This window comes from Larus michahellis, chromosome Z (assembly GCF_964199755.1).
Source record: "Larus michahellis chromosome Z, bLarMic1.1, whole genome shotgun sequence".
NCBI lineage: Eukaryota > Metazoa > Chordata > Aves > Charadriiformes > Laridae > Larus > Larus michahellis.
In genome coordinates this window covers 43384026-43391440 of record NC_133930.1, presented here as the reverse complement: position 1 = coordinate 43391440, position 7415 = coordinate 43384026, and positions in this window count along the sequence as shown.

Here is a 7415-nt window from a genome sequence, read left to right as displayed (position 1 = left end):
CTCCAACATAGGGTTCATTTCATCTCGGAAAACTGGTCTGAGCTACACTGCCGTGGGGCTGGGGCACCTAGAGCTGCTCCAGATTGTGCTCTAGGCCAATCCCTCCCTGAAACAGCTATCGGGATGATAACAGCTTTAGCTGTGTTAACAGCAGTATGTTAACAGTGGTGTTAAGCCACTGTTGACCTCTTCATCTCCTCAGCTGCGGCAAAGGCATGAACTTCTAAATACCCATTAAAAATTCAAAAGAGCCGTTTGAATGATGCCTCTCCCTCCCCAGGGGGCAGCAGTTGAAGAAAGTGCCCTGGAGTTCAAACTGAGTGCACATGTTGCCCTTGACTAGTGTAGTATTTCACAACCCAAAGACTTATTTTCTCTTCTGAGGCATATTTTACTTCAACTTCTGCATCTGGTCAATAAATGCAAAATACGCAGATAAGGAAAATACCAAAGGGTGCTTAATCGTGTTTAAGTATTTCAATGAATCGATTTCCCGATATTCAAAAGGGAGGGTTCTTTCTTTCTTTTGAAAGGTTTTGATGTTCCTACTTCTTTTAAGTCGCATGCAGCACTCGAGAGATGACCTTTAATAGAATCACACTGGGTGATCCCATTGCATCAAGCAGCGAGACGCTATATCATCTCTAGTACTCCTAGGGAACCAGCATGGGGGAGAGATTTAGCCCAGTCACTTCAAGTTAATAGGTTATATTCAACCTCATTTGTCTTCAAGACCTTATCTTCCATACTGGGCTTGTTTTTGAAGTTTTGTTTGTGCTGTAGACCTGTGGAATATTTATTCAAAACCACAGTATGTTCTTGCCCTGCTTCAAAGTAATTCATTCCACTGAACTTGAGACACATAATTAAAGTAGCATTGTTAAATGAAGGTATGAGTAGTGTATCTTCCACTCACTCAGAGGAAGTATCAGTCTCTAAAAAAACCAGCCAAACAAAAAAAACGCCAACCAAAAAAAAAAAAACCAAAACCCACCCCCCAAAAAAACCCAAAACCAAACAAGACCAAGCTAATGGGTAAGAAATTTGCACAAAACCAGCTTGTATTAAAATAGTCCTTTAGCCTGACGAAGTCCAAATTCTTTCTCTACTTCCTCTTCAATGTATACAGACAGTTCACATCCTAGGATAGGCCTTGTTAGCTATACTAGATGCAAAAGTACTTCTAGTACTACTAATGAAAGGTACTTAGGGTAGCATGCGCCCCAACTCCCTCCTAGCACATTTCTTGTGTCAGTAAGAAGGACCTAAGGCTGGAGGAATGCACGCTGGGGGTCCTGGTCAGAGCAGTAAATCAGGGCACAATCCTTAGCTCTGTTATTTTGAAAACATAAGCTTACTGAATTAACAGTAAGCAAAAATAGGCGGACCAGCAGATGGATAAAAAAGCAAAGATAGGAACTTTTGTTGGCAGTTAAGACAGTTTTAGAGACGTCAAGGTTAAATCTCTCACCAGTGCTGCTGGTTCTCAAATCCAGGGGAATTTACAGTTCTGTGTAAAAACGTTTACCCTCACCATGACTGTGCCAGCCCATGGACTACAGTCAGCAGAGCTCTATAAGTAGCATAAGATATACCAGCTGTGACTTTTACAGCAGTGAAGCTGTAATGCGTACCTCCACAGGGAACCACATTGAGCACTGTTTATTCACACTGTTTCTAAATTACCTTGGATCCCAATAATATCAATGAGTGATTTGCCATTAAATGTAAGGAGTGCACTCACAGAGCTTTTTGTGATGTCCTCTTCATTCCCCAGTAAGTGAGGATTCCCACTGGCTGGTTTAAACTCCTGCTTATCAATGTTCTCCTGCAGTTCCATGCTTCAGAAACACTGTTAAGTGTGTCAAGAAAGCAACAATCACAGCAGAATAAGTGTTGTGTTACATGTACAGCCTTTTTTGTAGATGGACATCTAAATACTTTTGGGATTTTTGGTCATGTTCTTCAGATTTCTGATCTGTGACTGTCCTCTTTTCCTCTTTTTTTTCTTTTTCCTTTTTATTTTTTTTTTGTCCTTTTGAAATACTTATGATAAAGGAAAACATTCATTTGTGCTGCTAGGGCTTGAAGATCGGTACCATACTCAAGCTTATATTTCACTAGCAATACAGTGGCAGTACACCTCTATTTACTTATGTCAAAAACACTTCAGGAAGTAGGTGAGTATCATTGTTTGGATTGTAACAGGAACAAACAGTGATATAATAAACATTAAAATATTCAAAACTTGTCAGATTCTGACCTCACTTTTAAACAAGTAGAAATAATTGACACTGGTTTATACCAGAAGATTCTGTTTCAGGAGAAAGACTTCCCTGAGCTGTACAGACATTCACAGTTGGAGTGGTAGTTACAAAAATAATTTATTGTGGTCTTTTACATAGATAGGGTAATGATTACATGGGGAACTGAATCTCTCAAACAGGGCTGTCAGTCACTATGCAGGTGGTGTAGGACTCCCCATTGCAAGTGCTGCAATTGGCATCTTCACTTGGATCCGATGAAACTCACCGAACTGTAGTTGAGGTGAATTCTTACAACCCTAGTGATCCTATTAGGATTATATGCATCCTGCTCAGTTCCTGTTAGCAGGACAACTACTCCAGCAAGTGTATGATCCATTGATATGGACTATTTTTAAGTACCTACAAAACGTACTTGAACTATTTTAGCTGTGCACAAAAGATTATCCGACCTTACCATTCCTACATATGCCCGAACAGTTTCTACTGACTACTCAAATTCTCTTATCTATGCATAGTTTCTTCAGCTCCTTTCTCTGCAGTAGGCAATGCCCGGGCGAGGCCCCAGGATTAGTCAATTTCTCCACCCAAAGTGCTCATCTCAACATGCTCCTAGTGCCTATCCCCTGGCCTGAGCCCTGCAAGGGCTGCCAGGGGAAGCCCTGGCATTGCTGGGAATCCAGCACATGGAGAGATCCAGTACCAACTAGGCAGTTGCTTTGTGACAAAGCAAGCTAGGAATTCAGTCAAGTAATTTGTCACAAATAAATCCACTCTCCAATCTGTACAGAGACAAGCTGGGGAGTTCCTGTCACTAAGCACTTCAGGTATGCACACGGGCACAGCCTTTGTATACACAGCCCTAGTACATGCCAGCTACACCACAACTATATGGGAAGAACTTGAATTTCCTCCTTATACCACAATTATAAATTATTTTCCATGGGTTTTGCTACACCTGCCTTCACAGAAAGTGCAATATGCATGCATTACTTACTTTTAATTCACTTTCTACCTCAGAGGACTAATTTTCACAACAGCAGTGATTTGCTATCTTGATTTGCTATCTTGTTGATTCTCTCTAGCATTTCATCCCACTTAATAGAAAGGCACAATAATTACAAAGCAAAAATCAACTAATGAGTCTGCACACATGCCCAAAGCTAAACTACACCCTGTGTAAAGCATATTGACACAATTGTCCCCCCAAAATCAGATGTCTTTACACTGTCTATAAGTTCTATTTATGCATCTAAACAATGACCAGAAGTTGTGTTGGGAAGACTTCCAGCATACAAAAGGTATAATTTAGCAAGCAGAATTAAAAAACAAACAAACAAACACACAAACAAAAGCCCACTGCTCAAAGGAAACATGGTACATTAACATTTCAGCCCATCTTTTCATGTGACATTTACAGATTGATGCCAGTTATATTTCTGTGCATAAAGGTTAGAAGAAACAGCCCAAGTGACAGACAGCCAATGGATATATTTTTCCTCATTTAGATTAAGAGAATTATATCCATGTACCATCTATTGGTGAAGACATTTTAGACTAGTAAGACATTAAAAGATAGCCTTATAAACCTAATTTCATTTCTCTGTCTTTGAGGTTATGTTCACACAGAGGTTCCCACCTGCAGATAGCCAAACCCCTCCTGAAACATAGTCAGTGAACCTAGATAAGATTTCTACCCTAATTAAGTAATCTCCGTATTAGTATTCCTTGAAATAATTCTTTCTATTACCTTTAAGTGTATACCTTACTTCTTTTACTTGGGGTTGGTTTGTGTGTTTATTTTTATTCTGGATTCATATCAATGTGCTACAGAAGCACATATGTAGCATCATTTTCTTTTACTTAGCCTGTGTCACATGATTAAGGTATCAAATAAAATCCTTTTCCTCTGTTCCTCGGAAATCCTACTCCCTTTGGGATGGTCTCTTTGAACTCTCCAGAAATTTCTGCTAATGTCTGAGAATCAATAGCTGTAGGATTCCTGCTGTTTAGCCTTACACAGGTATTTGTCACAAGGTAAAACACAATACCCCTCAAAGGCCCTTGACTTTCCTCCAAAAAGTCTTTCCTCCCTAATTCATTGCGTTTTTTAAACATCAAGTTCTTTTACATTAATGTTCCGCTCCTGTCAAGGGGCAACTTCAGGACAACTTCAGGACAACTTCAGGAAGCATAAAAAAGTTTAATTTCTACTGCCATAGAAAACCAGGGAAGTGAATAATTTTCTCAGCAGTTAGTCTGCTGAAATATTCACACAGATTTCAAAAGTGTCTCTGGGGGAGAGCTGGGAGCCAAAGTAGGAAATGGAGATTTACTAGGCAAGGGGCTGTGACTAGTGTGGACCAAAGACTGAACTCACAGCAGAACCTGGGAGAGGAGAAGGCAGCACCTGGCTGCTCAGACACTTCATAACTGTGGGAGTAATATATTTTCATAAAGTCCACCTGGTAAAAATTTAAAATTATTCTGAAAATGCTGATGGGTTTTCCCCACCATTTATGTATGAAGCAAAAAAATTCTCCAACACGTGTTATGAAAGAATTCAATGTATTCCAGACAGGCTAGATGTCATGTTGCAAATGTTAGATGCTCTGGACTGTCCAGCCTTTATCCTCTGCCAGCCTCTGCCCACACTACCCATCGCTCCCCCTTCTCCCCATTACTTTACTTTTTTAATTTTTCCAAAAAGTTTAATAGTTTCTTTTCTTTCTTAGAAAAAGACTTCAGATGAAGGAACAGAACAGCTCAACCAATATCAATGCTTTATGGGGTATGCAAAATATATGTTTGTACAGAAATGGCTGCAAAACCACCTAATGTTTCTTTAATAGCTTTTACTGTCACTTTGTACAGATGTAAAAGATTTTTTAAAATGGATATTCAGGGGTTTGTGTCTACATTTCATCAAACTTGACACCATTCTGATTCTTTCAAAACTGTTTATATCTTGGAACTTCTTACTTTCTGCTTTTTCCCTAAGAATGAAGGACCATTAACTGGGAATTTTGAAAAGAAATGTTCTCCTTTGGTAAAAATAAGTCCCAAAGTTAGATTTTCCAAGAAAAGGGACAATTTACACACATAAAATTGTGTTTCTTTTCCAGTAGACAGCAATTTCTTCCCTTCATCCTTTATTCTCATGACACTGTGGAGTTTTAGAGTTTATTTTTTACATAGGTAACCCAATGAAAACGTTTCTAAAAACTGAATAGGCCATAGAGCAAACACCTGCAGTTTGGAGATTATAGATATTAATAAAGAATATCTTTTTGGTCCAAGTTTTTTCAAATATGGAAAGGACCTTTTTCACTCAGAGAAGTCAGTAGAAGGATAAGCATGGCTAGGTAAATTAATGTTAGGATATATAGCAAGAAGTAAAGCAACTAATCTACTTTCCAACCATTTGTGAATGATAACCATGCTTTTCTTTCACTTACCTTTCCTTTGAGGAGAAAAATCTAAGCAGTAATATGGAATAATCATAAAAAACATGTGTCTGTCTATGGTTTCACTCTTCCCACAAATCTTCTTCCTTTTTTTTTTTCCCCTGGCTTTCATCATGGAGATCTCAGCAACTTTGGCAAAAATTTACACAGAAAAACATGGTCAATGATTGCCAGAATAACAACATCTCTGGAAAATCTACCTGCGTTTTGTCATTATGTTGGGACTGAGGCTGCTCTGCCAACCTCATGGTCTAGCCCATTTTTTGTTTGAGGTCACAGTTTACCTAGGGCACATAAGAGAGATTGTTCAAGATTTTAGTATCTTAAAGCTTTTGAAATTTTGCAGAACTGTTCTAGAAACCACCGCTGAGTAAAATTAGCACAACTGTAAATACTGAATATGATCAATTAAGTATGTAAAACAATTTAATTTTTGAACAACTGTACAAGTCCTATGAAGTTGCTTCCCACAGTTCAGCAAAGAAAAAAAATAGTGTCCTTACTCTTTTTAGATGCCTCACCTGTTTCTTCATAGTCCTGCTCATCTTCTCTACGTACCTAATAAATTGTTAAGAATCATATTACTATGTATTTGCCTTCTGTGTATACATTAAGCAGTACTATTGATCAATATTTTTATAGTACCCAACACCCCCTTTCTGGGCTAGCCGGGCTGCATGACAATTTTCGAGCAGACTGAGCGTTGCTGTGTTGTTACTTGAAGCACAAAAAGGCTCTGAATACTATTCCTTGTGACTAGGATTTCATGGGAAATTTACTTAGCACTGGTGTGGGAAGGCTTTGTTTGCCAACCCAAAGTTTTATCTAATTGCCACAGTACTGCATTTTTTTTACTACTGAGACTTCTGTGTATATTCCATGGGAAATACTGATCTCTGGTGTCAGCACAAAACTACCACTGCCTGTAAGATACTCACTTATTCCAACCCTTATTTCTTTATGCTACAGATAGGAACATTTTTCTATATTACAAAGCATAAAGCTCAGCTGAAAGTCTCTTCTGCTAGCAAGGCCTCTGGTTCCCTTTACCTGCATTAGAATCTAATGAAAAAACTTTGAGGGGGTGATGTTTAAGTTTTCTGCTTTCTTAATTAATTTCTGGGGAATGACTGAAAATACCTCTTGTGTTTTGGGGAAAAAACCCAGTAAAATAATCATTATATATGAAACTTTTAAAAAAATGTTCATTTCTCAAGTTTATTCATTTTCTAGGTTTCAGTCGTATATGTGATAAAATAAAGCAGTTCATTGTGCCAACTGCCTGCAAAGTTGTAAAGATACACAATACATTGAAATGAAATTTTCCTTAGTCCATATCAAAAAAGTACTTTTGTATACTTGTTGTGCTATTGAGCTCCTTTTACAGATTGCTGTTTTAATACAATAAAATTACAGAATCACAGAATGGTAGGGTTAGAAGGGACCTCTGGAGACCATCTAGTCCAAGCCCCCTGCCAGAGCAGGGTCACCCAGGGCAGGTTGTACAGGAATGTGTCCAGGCAGGTTTTGAATGTCTCCAGAGACGGGAGACTCCACCACCTCTCTAGGCAGCCTGTGCCAGTGCTCTGGCACCCTCAAAGGAAGGAAGTTCCTCCTCATGTTCAGGTGGAACTTCCTATGCTCAAGTTTGTGCCCGTTACCTCTTGTCCTGTCGCTGGGCACC